The 17383-nt window shown below is 37.4% G+C and overlaps 1 protein-coding gene and 1 pseudogene across 4 annotated transcripts in view; one reads left to right on the top strand and one right to left on the bottom strand.

Moving 5' to 3' along the window:
* The window catches only part of FRS2 (fibroblast growth factor receptor substrate 2), a 108829-nt gene that overhangs the window by 35862 nt on the left and 55584 nt on the right, over positions 1–17383 (bottom strand). The gene's annotated exons all lie outside the window — the stretch shown is intronic.
* LOC106967370 (hsc70-interacting protein-like) lies at positions 1790–5569 on the top strand (annotated as a pseudogene).

Raw genomic sequence — 17383 nt, 5'->3', positions numbered from 1 at the left:
TTTTAGGAGGTGATCCAAGATGGTGGCACAGGAAGAGCCTGAACTTATTTCCTCCCATAGACACACAAAATCTACAGCTACATATGAAACAATTCCCACTAAAGAAGAACTGAAAACTAGCCATCTGAACAGCTCCCTCCATAAGGGATAAAAGGGCCACATCAAGATAGGTAAGTGAAGCAGAAACATGGTCTTACCTCCTCAACCCCACTACAACCACTTACAATAGGGAGGGATCTCACAGACCAGAGCCTCTCCCTGAAGTGTGGACCTACAACAGAGGAATAAAAATATCTGGCTTTGGAAACCAAGAAGGTTTATGTCCAGGGGATCTGGGGAGCTGTATGGATCCTAGATACTCCTTTTGAGGGGTTTGTGTGTGGACTCACTTATCCCTAGACCCAGTGCAAAAGTAAGCAGTAGTTTGAGAGCTAACTGGATAATATATGAAGATTTATTCACTAATCTTAAAAGTATCTGCTAAAGGAGCAAGGACCAGTTGGGAGTTTCTTTGGGGAGGGAAGTACCAGCAAGTACCATTTTTGTACTCTCCCTCTATGTTACTACTGAAGGTGGGCACATGCAGACACAGCCTTGCCAAGGCCACAGGCATTCCCCCACCCCCCCAAAACTCTTTCCTTGCCTCACTAAGGCTTACTCTGACCCCGGCACTCCTCAGCCTCTCTAAAACCCATGGGTGAGCATAGTCCACATAGGGGACACCACTTGATCACTTGGCCCTGGTTACTAAAGGGGCTTGCATTTCTGGGCTCCACAGCACTATAAAAATCAGAAAACCAGTTAGTTCTAGACAGGTTATTACATCAGGGGTACTGCAAAGACAGCAAACAGAAACACATCCCCAGGACCAGTAGGTACAGGCTTCAGGTCTGCCACACCCAAGGGACACCTCCAGATCTGCTGGTCCAGAAGTCAGCAGGGTTTATAATTGTAGTCCCACAGGACTGTATGTATTTGCATACATTAAAAGCCTACAGATCTGGCTTCCAATCAGCCTGAAACCAGGTACTGATTGAGATCACTCCCTTGTAACACTGGCAGGTCTTGGCACATTCTCATCAACTGGGACCTTTGAAGAATAAATCAGGCTACTCAGACAATCACAAAGGTTTGAGATACAACCAAGAGCTAGAGCAAGGCTGAACAATAGGCTCATCTAGGTTCATTGTCTACACAAGGCCACTCCTTCAAGACTTGGAAAGAAAGGTGATTTACCTAATAAATAGAAACAAATACAGAAAGACAAACAAAATGAGGAAACAGAGGAATATGTTCCAAATGAAAGAACAAGATAAAATCCCAGGAAAGACCTTAATGAAACAGAGATAAATAAGATAATCTATCTGATAAAGGGTTCAAAGTACTGGTCATAAGCTCACCAATCAAGAGAAGAATGGATGAACACAATGAGAACTTCTATAAAGAGATAGAAAATGTAAGAAAGTATCAGATGAATGTTACCCAGCTGAATATCAATGAACTGAAAAATACACTAGAAGGGTCCAACAGCAGACTAGATGAAGGCGAAGAAAGGATCAGTGACCTGCAAGACAGGGTAGTGGAACTCACCCAAATAGAGCAGCAGTCAATCAATCTATGAATAAATTAAAAGTAAAGACAACTTAAAGGACCTATAAGACAAAATCAAGCAAACCAACATTCATATTATAAAGGTCCCAGGGCAGGGCACCTGGGTGGCTCAGTTGGTTAAGCACCCGACTTCACCTCAGGTCATGATCTCATGGTTCATGGGCTCAAGCCCTGTGTCAAGCTCTGTGCTGACAGCTCGGAGCCTGGAGCCTGCCTCGGATTCTGTCTCCTTCTCTTTCTGTCCCTCCCCCACTCATGCTGTTGCGCTCTCTCAAAAGTAAATGCACATTAACAAATTAAAAAAAAAAAAAAAAAAAGATCCTGGGGCACCTGAGTGGCTCAGTCAGTTTAAGCATCCAACTTTGGCTCAGGCTATAATCTCACAGTTTGTGGGTTCGAGCCCCACAACAGGCTCTGTGCTGACAGCTCAGGGCCTGGAGCCTCCTTTGGAGTCTGTGTCTCCCTCTCTCTGTCCCTTCCTGCTCGTGCTCTGTCTCTCTCTCTCAAACGTAAATAAACCTAAAAAAAAGTTTAAAAAAAAAAAAAAGGTCCCAGAAGAAGAAAGAAAAAGGGGCAGAAAACTTATTTGAAGAAATAATGGCTGAAAGTTTCCCTACCCTGGCAAAGGAAAGAGACATTCAGGTACAGGAGGCACAGAGTTCCAAATAAGATGAACCCAAAGGGATTGGCACCAAGACACATTATAATTAAGATGGCAAAAGTTAAAGATAATTAAACGTAGCAATAGAAAAACAACATGTTACCTATGAAGGAACCCTCATGAGACTGAACTTTCAGCAGAAATTTTGCGAGCCAAAGGAAGTGGCATGGTATATTCAAAGTGCTGAAAGGAAAAAACTTCCCACAAGGAATATTCTACGCAGCAAGGTCATTCAGATTGAAGAAGAGGTAACAAATTTTCCAGACAAGCAAAAGCTAAACCAGCCTTACAAGAAATGTTAAAGGGACTTCTTTCAGCTGAAAAGAAAAGGCAATAACTAATAAGAAAACACAAAGTAAAGATTTGGGGTGCCTGGCTGGCTCAGTCCAAAGAGTGTGTAACACCTGATCTTGGGGGTTGTAAGTTCAAGCACCACATTGGGTGTAGAGATTACTTAAAAATAAAAATCTTAAAAAAAAAAAAGTAAAAATCTCATTGGTAAAGGTAAATATATAGTAAAGTTGGTAGATTAGCCACTTACAAGTTAGAATGAAGGTTAAAAGACAAAAGTAGTAAATTTAATTAGAACTATTAATGGTTGAGGGATACACAAAATAAAAAGATATAAAATTCGACATCAAAAACACAAAATGTAGGGAAGGAGAAGCAAAACTGTAGAGTTTCGGAATGCATTCAAATTTAAGATTGCTATCAACTTAAAATACTGTTAAATGCTGCTCTATATGAACCACATGGTAACCACAAAGCAAAAATCTATAATCCACAGAAGATAATGAAAAAAAACCTCTAAACATAACACTAAAGAAAGGCATCAAAACGCAAGAGAGCAAGAGAAGATGAAAAGAAGAGAGAGGAACTACAAAAACAGCCAGAAAACAATGAACAAAATAGCAATAAATACATATCTGTCAATAATTCCTTTAGCCCTTCCACACGGTCATGCTGAGCTAGTAGCAGCAGCCACAACCTCAGCCACACCTGCCACCTGCCACGGCCTCTCGACCATGGACCCCCACAAAGTGCATGAGCTCCAGGCCTTCATGAAAATGTATAAACGGGATCCAAGTGCTCTGCAAACTGAGGAAATGCGCTTCCTGCGGGAGCGGATGGAGAGCATGGGGGGTAAAATACCACCTGCTACTCAAAAAACTAAGTCAGAAGACAGTATGAAGGAAGAAAAATCATAGTAACAAGGTAGAGGAAAACATAAAGATAGATGAACCATCAAGTAAGGAAAAGTGATCTAGAAATTGACAATGAAGGTGTGACTGAACCAGATACTGATGCCTCTCAAAAAATGGGAAATGAAAATGTAGAGATAACCGAGGAAATGACGGATCAGGCAAATGATAAAAAAGTGGCTTCCACTGAAGCCCTAAACAACAGTGAACTACAGAAAGCCACTGACTTGTTCACACATGCCTTTAAGTTGAATCCTCGCTTGGGCATTGTGCATGCCAAGAGAGCCAGTGTCTTCATCAAATTACAGAAGCCAGATGCTGCCATCCAAGACTGTGACAGAGCTATTGAAATAAATCCTGATTCAGCTCAGCCTCTCAAGTGGTGATGGAAAGCATGCAGATTTCTGGGCCATTGGGAAGAAGCAGCATGTGACCTCGCCCTTGCTTATAAACTGGATTAAGACAAAGATGCTAGTGCAATGCTGAAAGAAGTTCAACCGAGGACCCCGAAAACTGCTGAACATTAGATAAAGTATGAGTGAAAACACAAAGAACAAGAAATCAAAGAAAGAACAGAAAGGGTTAAGAAGGCTCGGAGAGAACAAGAGAGCACCCAGAGAGAGGAAGAAGCCAGAGCTTCTTTCCCAGGTGGCTTTCCTGGGGGGGATGCCAGGTAATTTTTCTGAAGGAATGCCTGGAATGGCAGGAATGCCTGGTAATTTTTCTGGAGGAATGCCTGGAATGGCAGGAATGCCTGGGCTTAATGTAAGTCTAAGTGATCCAGAGGTTCTCACAGCCACGTAGGATCTAGAAGTTATGGCGGCCTTCTAGGATGTGGCCCAGGACTCAGCAAATATGTCAAAATATCAGAGCAACCCAAAGGTTATGAATCTCATCAGTAAATTGTCAGCCAAATTCAGAGGTCAAGCATAATGCCCTTCTGACAAATCAAGCCCTTGCTGAAGCAAAAGCAACTTAGATCACCTGGCAAATGTCACAATAATATAAACCAGTGTACCTGACCTTCTCGTGGACAAAGCTGGGATGCTATGAAGAGAATTCCTACCCCTCTGCCCCACACGCAACTGAAACATCTTACAGTGGTTTGCCATTCGGGTATTTATTCAGATAATGTTTTCCCACCAGAAATTAGAAACTTTAAATACTTTTTAAACCTTCAAAATATTTAAAAACATATTAAAAGGGTGTGTTAATCCCTACATTTTTCTTTACTAATCATTTGAGGGTTTTTTTCCCTTTGGATTAATTGGGCAAGGAACATACTTCAGTATGGAAGACTTATTACTCAGTTTGAGTGAAATAAAGGTCTATTAGCAAGAGGCAAACAGAACATTTAAACAGATGAAGTCTGAGTTGGATATATGGTTACTGAGGCATTTTTACTTGTCTTTTTAAATGCTTTATTTTTTAAACATGATTTATTTTGATAAAACCATTGGGACCACCAAGTGTTGCACTAGGACCTGGGTAGGGACCAGAAGGACTTGGCAGGACAACAGCAACCTTACACCTTTCATACAGCATGCACCCTTGTGCAGATTCATTTAAATCTCATAGTGTGGTGAAGGAATGATATTTATAATGCTGCAATAGCGTTGGATTACTTAGCCGTGCTCTTGTCTGATATAGAAAAGAAACGTTTCGCATCATTTCAAGAAAATAATAATACTTTATTTTTTTATTTATTTAGAGAGAGAATGTGCGTGCATGTGCACACAGGCTCACAAGTGAGGGAAAGGCAGAGAGAGAATCCCAAGCAGACTCCGCACTCTCAGCACGGAGCCCGACATGGAGCTCCATCCCGTGAACTGTGAGATCGTGACCCGAGCCGAAATCAAGAGTCGGACGCCTAAATGACTGAGTCACCCAGGCACCCCAATATTTACTTTAAAATAACTAAATTCTCCAATCATAGACAAAGAATGGCTAAATAGATATTTTTTTAAAAGACTTATCTATATGCTGCCTACAAAAGACTCACTTCAGATCTAAAAGTGATGAGATGAAAAAGATACTCCATGCAAGTGGGAAAAAAAAAAAGAAGGCTGGTATGGCCATACTCCTATCAGACAAAACAGACTTTAAAACAAAAAGCATAATAAAAGAGTATTACATAATAATAGAGATCAATCCAACAACAGCATGTAACATTTATATACATTCATGGACTAGCATAGGAGCACCTAAATATAAAGAGAAAATATTAACAAGTCTAAAGACAGAAATGATGGCAACACAGTAATAGCAGGGAATTTTATATCCCACTTGTATCAATGGATAGATCATCCAGACAGAAAATAAAAGAAACATCACCCTTAAATGACACATTAGACCAAATGGATTAATAGATACACACAGAACATTCCACCCAAAAGCAGCAGAATACACATTCTTAAGTGCACAGGGAACGTTCTCTAAGACAGATCACATGGTGGGCCACAAAACAAATCTCAACAAATTTAAGAAGACTGAAATAATACCAAACATCTTTTTCAACTACATGGTATAAAACTAGAAATCAGTTAAGAAGAAAACTGGAAAAATCACAAATTTGTGACAATTAAACAACATGCTACTCAACAGCCAATGGGTCAATGAAGACATAAAAGAAAAAAGAAAAAATACCTTGAGACAAATGAAAATGGGAATTCAACCATCTACAATTTATGGGATGCAGCAGAAACAGTTCTAACAGGAAAGTTTACAATGATCCACGCCTCCTTCAGGAAACAAAAGAAATATCAATTTAATTTTATACCTCAAGGAACTAGAAAAAAAAGAAAAAGAACAAAGCTCAAAGTTGGTAGAAGAAAATAATAAAGATCAGAGTGGAAATAAATGGACTACAGACTAAAAACCGACAACAGAGAAGATCAATGAAACTAAGAGCTAGTTCTTTGAAAAGACAGAAAAACCTTTACCTAGGGGTCACCAAGAAAAAGAGAAGGCTGAAATAAAATCAGAAAAGAAAGAGAAGTTACAATAGATACCAGAAAAATACAAAGGATCATAAGAGACTACAATGGACAATTATAAGCCAACAAACTGGATAACACAGAAGAAATGGTAAATTTTAGAAACACAGCTTCCAAGACGAAATCATAAAGAAATATCCGAATAGACCAATTACTAGTAAGAAGATTGAATCAGTAATAGAAAACCTTGCAACAAACAAAAGTACAGGACTAGACTTCACTGGTAAATTCTACCAAACATTCAAATTAGATTTAACACCATTTTCAAGCTCCCAAAAAGCTGAAGAGGAAAGAAGCTTCAAAACTCATTTTACAAGGCCAGCATTGTGCTGTACCAAAACCAAAGACACAACAACAAAAAAAAAAGGAAGTTACAGGCCAATATCCATAATGAACACAGATGCAAAAATAATCAACAAAATATCAGCAAACTGAATTCAACAATACATTCAAAGGATCATATATCATGGTCAAGTGGGATTTATCCCAACAGTGCAAAGATGGCTAAAATCTGCAATCAACATGATACCCCACATAAACATGGCAACAGATGGACACCAAACTCACTGTGGTGATAACTCTACAGTGTATACAAATAATCAAATTATGTTGCACACCTAAAACTAATATATTATATACTAACTTACCTCAATTAAAAAAAAATTGAGGACACCTGGTTGGCTAAGTTGGTGGAACATGAGACTATTGATCTCAGCTCAGGGCTGTAAGTTTGAGCCCCATGTTAAGAACATAAAGATTATCTTAAAAAGTAAAATCTTTAAAAAAAGAAAAACAAAAACAAAAAATGGGCGTCTGAGTGGCTGGCTCGGTTGGTTAAGCAACCAACTCCTGGTTTCCACTCAGATCATGATCTCAGTTTCATGGGCTCACGCCCTGTATCAGGCTCTGCGCTCGCAGTGCAGAGCCTTCTTGGGATTCTGTGTGTCCCTCTCTCTCTACCCCTCCCCCACTCACTCTCTCTCAAAATAATAAATAAATTAAAAAAAAACACACAAACCTTTTAAGGCTTAACTGAATTCTATGGCTGATTTTTGGCTGTAATAATCCTGTTTAATGTCACTAAAACCTTCCCAACTGAGTTTTTATAACTTCTACTACTGGGGCGCCTGGGTGGTTCAGTCAGTTGAACGTCCAACTTTGGCTCAGGTCATGATCTCATGGTTTGTGAGTTCGAGCCCTGCATCAGGCTCAGTGCTGACAGCTCAGAGCCTGGAGCCTGCTTGGGATTCTGCACCTCTCCCTCTCTCTGCCCCTCCCCCACTCACGCTCGGTCTCTTTCTCTCTCAAAAATAAACATTAAAAATAATTTTTAAAAATAACTTCTACTACTATGTTCTTTCTTTTCTTCTTTCTTAAAGCCCAGTTTGTTTGCTTACTTGTTTTTATGGCTGAGTTTAAAAGTTATATGCAATGCTGGCTATTTTCCATTTGACCCTCCAGAGCCACTCTACTCTTTTTGTAGGAGCCTGACCTGCATGGAGCACCAACAGAACAGACTGGCTGTGGCTCCATTGCCTGCTAAAGCTTTTCTGATGGCCTCAATCAGGCAACCCTCTCCAGTAAGTATGGCTCTTGCGGGTTCAGGTAAACACTTCCTCCCCTGTTCCTTTCAAGACCTAGAAGTAGTAACAGCTTCATCATTACCTGCTCCTTTCCCTTAACCTGCCTACACTCTGCAAATAATCCCTTCACTGAATTCTTTTAGATTACACTTGTCAGTGTCCTATTTTCTGCCAGAACCCCAACTGATACAAGTTGCTACTGGTGTTTCCAATACAGTAATTATATATTGCATTCTAACCAATGGAGAAAATACCTTATGAGAAAAGAGTCATGGTCATCAGATGACTCAGATGAATGAATAAATAGGTACTAGATGTTTCAAAACTGCAACATAACTTACTGATAAATTTTGCCCCTGAATTTCTTCAACATAAAAACATATTAATAAAACTACAACCAAATAATCTTATATTTTACTAATTAACATATGTAACTTAATAGTTATTTATTGTTTTAGCAGGTTTTTTAAAATCTTTTTTTGTTAACGTTTTATTTTTTGAGAGACAGTGACAGAGTGCAAGCAGGGGAGGGGCAGAGAGAGAGGGAGACACAGACCCCGAAGCAGGCTCCCAGGCCTTAAGCTGTCAGCACAGATCCCAACACAAGACTCGAACTCACCAAGTGCGCAATCATGACCTGAGCTGAAGTCAGACGCTTAACCGACTGAGCCATCCAGGTGCCCCACTTAATACTTATTTATAAAGATTACTTTTTAAAGTGGAGCTCAAAATGTATTACTTATTGGTCTGAACACTGACAGTTATTTCGTGAAAAATGCTTTAAGTAATCTCTATGCCCAATGTGGGGCTCAAGCTCACAACCCTGAGATCAAGAGTCACATGTTCTACAGCCTGAGTCAGCCAGGGTGCCCTTATAAAAAATGCTTTACAATTTAGCATATTGGGGGGGGTGGGGGAAGGTGCCCGTGTGACTCAGTTGGTTTAGCGTCCAACTCTTGATATCCGGTCAGGCTGTGATCTTGCAGTCATGGGATGGAGCCCTGCATTGGGCTCCCTGCTGAACAAGACATGCTTGGGATTTGCTCTCTTCCTCTGCCCCTCCCCTACTCACGAGTGTGCTCTTTCAAAATAAATAAACTTAAAAATTTAGCATATGGTGGCACAAAATTTCTCTTAGAAGTGGCTGTCAAAATGAGCAAGTATACGCACAAGACTTAGGTGGTACGAGGTGTCCTCCTTTTCATACTACATAAATTCAAAGACTCATTTATGAGTTGCAATTTTTATAGCAAATGTGATGCCCAAAGAGTCTAACTGGGCAAGTCAATGGCCTAAAAGTCATTACCCAATCTGTATCATTTCCTCCAAGCATTGTCACTCCTTGAAGTTTTACAGTCTTGGCAAAGACCTGGGTGAAGGTGAATAGACTTCTAGATTTATGTTAGATTTCGGATTCTAAATCTTTCCCAAGCTCTTTTAATTTTTAACCTTAAAAGATGCCAAACATTGATTAGTATTTTCTTTGAGTAACACCTGAATTACCCGTAATACACAATTCCAATACCAGTATCTTTGGTCTAAGTATTTGGTATTTCTTTGGTCTTGTTACTTGGTAGTTATTTCTGCTAAAAGAGGAGTATGATTACACAAGCGGAAAACATGAGTTTGGAACATCACAGGCTAGTGAAATGATTTAGCTATTAATTTAGCTTCTTCAAATATTTTCTTTCTTTATACTAGTTCACTCAAAAATCTGCTTAAAAATTCAAAGGGAAAGAGAACTCAACTTTTTCTTCTTACATCTATAAATAGACCAAAGGTTAAGCTAACCAAGTAAGGCTTAGTTCCTCCTATGGATAAGGCTGCAATTGTTTAAGATTGGGTTTGTTACCATGCACATTTTCAGTTTTTAATTAAAATGCTACAAATTAATATGTTTATTTTGTCAAAACTAGTATGTCTGTTAAGGGAAAATATCCAGTACATGCTTCTTCACCCCACCCTCCAACAAGAAAATAGGTGGGCTGGAGGCAATAAATACTGTTTTCCTAATATACAGCCCCAGTGACACTTGCTTTAGTAATAAAAAGATCACCAAAATCACCATTCAAGTGCCTAAGATAAATTTATTCTGAAAAAGAGAGGTATAGATTACTGTTTGAAACCAGTATCTCTCTTTAAATTATTAAAAATGTGTTAAGATTAAAACTAATGTAACATTGTGTGTTAATTTCACTCAAATAAAAAAATTAATTTAAAATGTGGTAAGATTATCTCGAATAAGAAAGGACTCTTAAGTAATAAATTATACATTCAAACGTATTGTCAGTATTTTTTAACAAAAATTTTGACTGGCTTGAAGCTTAAAAACTTAAAACGATAACAAAAGACTTAAGACCATAATAAATACAACCTTCTAACATTTGTGAGTAGGCATTCAGTTGGCATTAAATACAACAAAATAAATGTTAGGTCTGTTTATAAGAATCAATTATGCAATACCCTCAAGCAAATTGTTCTTTTACTAGATTTTTTTAAACTTGGGTTGCCTCCAGGAGTAATAGTATTTAAGAGTGAATATGAGCAAAAAATCTGGTAAAAGTTGTGAAGTACATGATTTCTGGGTTTAAAAATATACTTGCGGGACTCGGTTTTTTTTAATAAACCTTATTTTTTACAACAATTTCAGATTTGGATAAAAATTGAGAAGATAATACAGAATTCCCATAGACTCCACATCTGGTGTTATATATTAATAATACCTTACATTAGTATGGTACATTTGTTACAATTAATAAACTAATACAGATATGTAATTATCAACTAAAATCCATACTTTATTCAAATTTCCTTAGTTTTTATAGAATATGCTTTTTTTTGTTGCAGGATCCTATTCAAGATACCATTATTATAATTAGCTATATCCCTTTAGGCTCCTTTTGGCTACAGTTTCCCAGATTTTCCTTGTTTTTGATGACCTTGACAGTTTGGGGGAATACTGGTCAAGAATTTTATAGAATGTCCCTCTACTGCAATTTCTTTGGTGTTTTTCTCATGATTAGATTGGCATTATGAGTTTCTGGGAGAAGACCAGGGAGAAAAATGCCTTTCATCACAGCGTATCCTTGGAAACATACTGTCAATATGACTCATCACTACTGACCTGGCTGAGGTAATGTTCATAAGATTTCTCCACTGTAGTTACTCCTCTCCATCTCCTTTCATTAGTGTACTCTTTAAAAGGAAGTCATTATGCACAGCCCACACTCAAGGAGTGGAGAGTAATGTTCCACCTTGTTGAAGATGGGAGTATCAACACAAATTACTTGGAGTTACTCTGCACAGGAGATGTGTCTCTTCATTATTCATTCATTCATTCATTCATTCATTCAACAACCTATTTATACCATATGGAGCCTTGAGTACTTATTTTATACTCTGGGTTATAATCCAATACAACTTTACACTTCAATTCTTGTTCAAATTATTCCACCTTTGACCACTGGGAGTTCTTTCAGTTGGCTCCTATGTCCCTTTGACATAGTCCCATCATTGTGAGTTTGTTTAAGCACATTCTTACTTTTTGGCACTACAAGATGCTCTAAGCTGATCTATAGATTTCTTGCCCCAGTCCTTAAATCAGCCATTTCTCCAAGGAGCCCTGGTTCCTTTTAGTACAGAACTTACTAGAAACCAAGATCTGGAAACCAGGTGTACTCTTACTACTGGGATGTCACTGCTTCCAGGAGGGTCTGTTTTTAACTGAATTTTATAGTATTTGGGGGTAATTTGCATAACAAAATACAGAAATACATTCATGAATAGACTGTACTAGGCCTATGGAATTTTAAAATTAGTTAATGCAACTATAGATGTATTTATCATCATTTAACAGATTTATTATGAAAATAATCTGAAAACTATAAAGGAGACTGAATTTTTTTAAATATAAAATTGGGATACCACTTTTTTTTTTGAAAAAGGAAAGGAGGACAAATGCATAATGTCAGAAATAAAAATGAAACATCATTGTGATCTGTAGGTCAGCAACCAGTTCACCAACTTTTTGGTTGCAGGATCCCTTTACACTTTTAAAAATTATTTTGAGGGGCACCTGGGTGGCTCAATCGGTTAAGCATCTGACTTCGGCTCGGGTCATGATCTAGTGGTTTGTGAGTTCAAACCCTGCATCGGGCTCTGTGCTGACAGCTCGGAGCCTGGAGCCTGCCTCGGAATCTGTGTCTCCCTCTCTCTCTGCCCCTCCCCCACTCACCCTCCCTCCCTCCCTCCCTCATTCTCTCTCTCTCAAAAATAAATACAACATTTTTAAAAAATTATTTGAGAATTTTTCAGAGTTTTCCTTCAACTGGGTTCTTATCTATTGATATTTACCAAATTAGAAGTTAAATCTGAAAAATGTTTAATATATTCATTAATTTATTAAAAGAATAATAAACTTATGATATGTTAACATAAATAATATCTGTATGGGAAAAAATTAAAAACTTGATAAGAAAAGTTTTGTCTTTGATAAGACATAGTTTTGCAAATGTCTTTAATGTATAACTTTATAGATGACAGCTGGATTCTTATGACTGATTCTGTGATGTACTATTTTGGTTAAAGTATATAAGTATACGAAGAAAATCTAGCCTCATACAGAGATATAGCTGGGAAAGTGAATATTTCAATAATTATTTCAAGTAACTGTTGCTAGTCCTGATACTACACCTGAACTTAACAAATGGTAGTTTCCTGAAGTCTAGTTACTTCTATGGTTTCTAAAACCATATCAATGAACTTTTCACGTTCTATTGCATTAAAATTCATTGGTTTATCTAGCACTTTTACCCATACGTGATTTTGTATCATTATACATTGGTCATCTGGAAAATATTCACTGAGTTATTCAGGTATTCCAAACTGACACAATTCAGAATACAATATGACAGAAAAGAAAACCACATTCTTTATTATCATTAACCACTTCACAAGAAAAGCCTTTTCTATTTTTATTTTTGTTTACTGATTGATTTTTTTTTTTTTTTTTTTGAGAGAGAGAGAGGGGGCACAAGTGAGATAGGGGCAAAGAGAAAGAGAGAGAGAATCACACAAGGGGCAGAGAGAGAGCCAGGGAGAGAGAAGTGGGGCTCACCCAAAGTGGGGTTCATACTCACCTGAAGGGGGGGGCTCAAGCTCACAAACCGTAAGATCATGACCTAATTTGAAGTTGAATGCTTAACCGACTGAGTCACCCAGGCGCCCCAGAAAAGTCTTTAGGTATCTGGGAAGCTATCAAGCTCCCGGTGTTAGATACAAATTTTCCAAAATTCTTTCTCTTTAATTTTTTTCTAATGTTTATTTATTTTTGAGAGAGAAACAGAGTGCAAGCCCCTGGGAGACGAGCAGAGAAAGAGGGAGACATAGAGTCTGAAGCAGGCTCCAGGTTGAGCTGGCAGTACAGAACCTGACACGGGGCTCAAACTCATAAACCGTGAGATTGTGACCTGAGCCAAAGTCGGATGATTACCCAACTGAGCCACCCAGGCGCCCCAGATACTAAATTTCACTTGAAAGTTTAATTTTTTTTTAATCACTGGCTACAAATACAGCTGTTTTTCTTGAAGTGTTAGGCCCACTCAGTTCATTTTTGAGAAAAACAAATATCAAATACATAAGTTCAAGTAATCAGTTTGCCTATCCAGTTCTTTCAAGGAAAAAAAAAGGTACTCCAGAAAAAAGCAGCTAATTCAGCTCACAAGTCAGTTGCGCAAGGACTTTTTCTGAAGACGACTATCATGCTTCAGTACACAAAAGGAATGCTTTATGAATCCTTCTGTCACACAGAATATTTTTTTTTATTTTTTTAATGTTTATTTACTTTTGAGAAAAAGAGAGACACAGAGCATGAATGGGGGAGGGGCAGAGAGGGTGGAAGACACAGAATCCAAAGCAGGCTCCAAGGCTCTGAGCTGTCAGCCCAGAGCCCGATGCGGAGCTCGAACCCCGATGCGGAGCTCGAACCCATGAACCGTGAGATCATGACCTGAGCCAAAGTGGGACACTTAACTGACTGAGCCACCCAGGCGCCCCTACATATCAACTTTTAAAGGGCAAAAAAATCAACTGACCATTTAAAAACATGAAAGAGAATGTAAACAGAAAAACAATTACTACAAAATCAAAGAGTTGCAGTTCAAAATCCTTCCACTAAGAAAATTAAGCCCAGATAGTTTTATAGTCCTACCAAACAGTGAATGAACAACAAACAATTACAACCTTAAAAAAATTCTTCTAGAGAATGGAAAAAAAAACCACTTTCTAATTCATACCGAAACGCAACCAAGACAAAGGATGCTAACACCATTTAGTGGAGGAAAAGACAGTCGTTTTAACATATGGTGCTGAGAAAACTGGATATCCACATGCAGAAGAAAGGACTTGGACCCTTACCTTACACTTTATATAAAAATTAGCTCATAATAAAGATCTAAATATAAGACCTAAAAGTGTAATACTCTTACCAAAAAACCATAGGTAAAGCTTAATGACACTACTTCTATGCATCAAAGGAAACAATTAACAGCCTGAAAAGGCAACCTATGGAACAGGAGAAAATATTTGCCAATCATGTATCTAGTAAGAGTGTTAATACCTAGCATAAAGAACCCGTATGACTTGGCAACAACAATGATAACTATTAGAGTAACTTGATTAAAAATTGGACAATGGAATTTGAACAGACATTTCTCCAGAGGAAATATACAAATGGTCAAAAAGCATATGAAAAGATACTCAATCATTAGGAATCAACATCACTAATCATTAAGGAAATGCAAATCAAAACCATAGTGAGCTATTACATCACAACCATTAGGATGGCTACTATTAAAAAAAAAAAAACGGAAAATAAGTGTTGGCAAGGATACGGAGAAATTGGAACACTTGTGTATGGCTGGTGGGAATGTAAATGGTGTGGCTGCTATTAAAAAACAGGACTGTAGTTCCTCAAAAAATTAAAAATAAAATGACCATATTATCAACAGTATCATTTCTGGGTCTATATCCAAAAGAATTGAAAGGGTGTAGAGGAGATATCTGTACATACATATTCATAGCAGCATTATTCACAACAGCCAGAAGGTGGAAGCAACATACTTGTCCACTGGCAGATGAACAGATAACAAAATGTTTATACACACAATGGTATATTATTCAGCCTTAAAAAGAAAATTTTGATACATGCTACATTATGCTAAGTGAAAAGCCAGGCACAAAAAGATAAACACGGTATGATTTCACTTATATGAGGTATCTAGAGCAGTAAAACTCACAAAAATAGAAAGTAGAATGGTGGTTGCCAGGACGATGGGAGGGGGAGATGAAGAGTGGTTAATGGGTATAGAGTTTCAGTTCTGCAAGATGAAAAAGTTATGTACATTTGTTGCACAATAATGTGAATATACTTAACACTACTAAACTGTACACTTAAAAATGGGTAAGATGGTAAACTTTATGATAGGTGTTTTTACCACAACTAACATTTAAAAAGAAAGATATGTTAGGGGCGCCTGGATGGCTCAGTCAGTTAACCATCCAACTCTTGATTCTGCTCCTGTCATGATCTCACAGTTCAAGAGTTCAAGCCCTGCATCAGGCTCCACACTGCCAGGGTGGATTCTCTCTCTGTTCTTCCCTTATATGTGCTCTATGAATGAGTAAATGAATGAATGAAAGGATGAATGAATGAGTAAGCAATATGTTGAAAATCCAACAGGGATAATGTAAGAAAAGAAAATTAAAAGCCAATCTGACTCATGAACACTAAAAATCCCAAACAAAATGTAAGCAAACCAGATCCAATAATTATGAAAAAAGAGAATCCATACTTGACTATATTGGGTTTATCCCAGGAATACTTAGTTAACCTAATCTGAAAATCAATGTAACTGACTACATTAATAGATTAAGGAGAAAAAATTTTAATCATCACTGAAGTTATACAAAAGCCTTTCAATACAACATCTATTCATGATTTAAAACAAGAGTCCTAGCCAAGGAAGAATAGAATGAAACTTCTTTAATTTGGCAAAGACCATCTTTAAAAAAAATTTACAAGTTATCATGTTAAATGGTGAAATTTGAAAGCATTCCTTTTGAAGTCATGAATAAGGCAAGAAACAAAAATTTGAGTATCTGAGGTAGCTAAGATAGTACAGTAATAACTCAGGGGTAGACAAAAAGACCAAGGGTACAGAAGAGAGAGTACAGAAATAAAACTACCCACATATGAAAACTTGATTTGTGAGACAGGAAATTTCACATATCAGGGAAGAAAAGAAGAACTATTTCAATAAATAGCATTGAGATAACCTATTATCCGTATGAAAAAAGTGAATTCATGTCCCATATCTCTCAAAAAAATCAGTTACTAGGAGATTTGAGGATTAAATGTGAAAACCATAAAGCACTTAGTTGAGAGAATGTCATCAAAAGTTATCAAGGTATACCATGAGAATAACCAACTGAATTCAATACTCAAATTATTTTAATCTTTTAATTTCCCTCCATATTTTATAAATAAATCAATTAAACAGCAACCATGTCAAAGCAAGTAGACTATCTGATTAAGAATATGATGCTAATGTAATACAGAGCTGCCAATGTCCAATGACTTTACATCTTAAAGATATTACATATTTATATCTGCATTAAAGACCAACGTGTTATTGTCAGGATTTGTTAACAAGGATTAAAACAAAAAAACAAAAAACTTCATGGTGCATTCAGTAGGTGTTTATATCAATATATGTGGCTATATCTCATTTCAAATATTAGCAATGATGTCCATGGTAAAATCTAAAAAGTGTTTCAGGTAAGTGGGCTTGTTAGCTTGACACTTCCCACTGCCCCTTGAAAAGTACTTTTTACCAAATACCAGAACCTATCTTTGGATGCTTCAGGGAAGAAACACAATATATTAAGATAAAATCTCCCTTTGGAAGAGTAAGACTATATTTTAAAAAGGGGGGAGGGGAGAAATGGACCAAACAGACAACATATTCTTGGGACTTTCAAATAATTCTGAAATTAAAAGTGCCCAAAATATAAGTACAATTACTTAATATTATATAAGTACAATTATTACAATTACAAGGACACATCTTTCACTTGGGGAACTATTAACACTGTATATATGACTGAAAGGATGAATTGGAAGGAACATTTATCCCAGGATAATTTTTGCTTTACAATACGGAAGTGTGTGTCCATCATGCAAAATAAATTCATTCCCATTTCATCCACCATCAAAACACCCTCCCCTTCACCCAAAACACACACATGTATACAAAGTGGACGTTTTCCATC

This window comes from Acinonyx jubatus, chromosome B4 (genome assembly GCF_027475565.1).
Source record: "Acinonyx jubatus isolate Ajub_Pintada_27869175 chromosome B4, VMU_Ajub_asm_v1.0, whole genome shotgun sequence".
Classification (NCBI taxonomy): Eukaryota; Metazoa; Chordata; class Mammalia; order Carnivora; family Felidae; genus Acinonyx; species Acinonyx jubatus.
The sequence above is the reverse complement of the archived record's forward strand: the minus strand, read 5'-3'. Positions and strand labels throughout refer to the sequence as shown.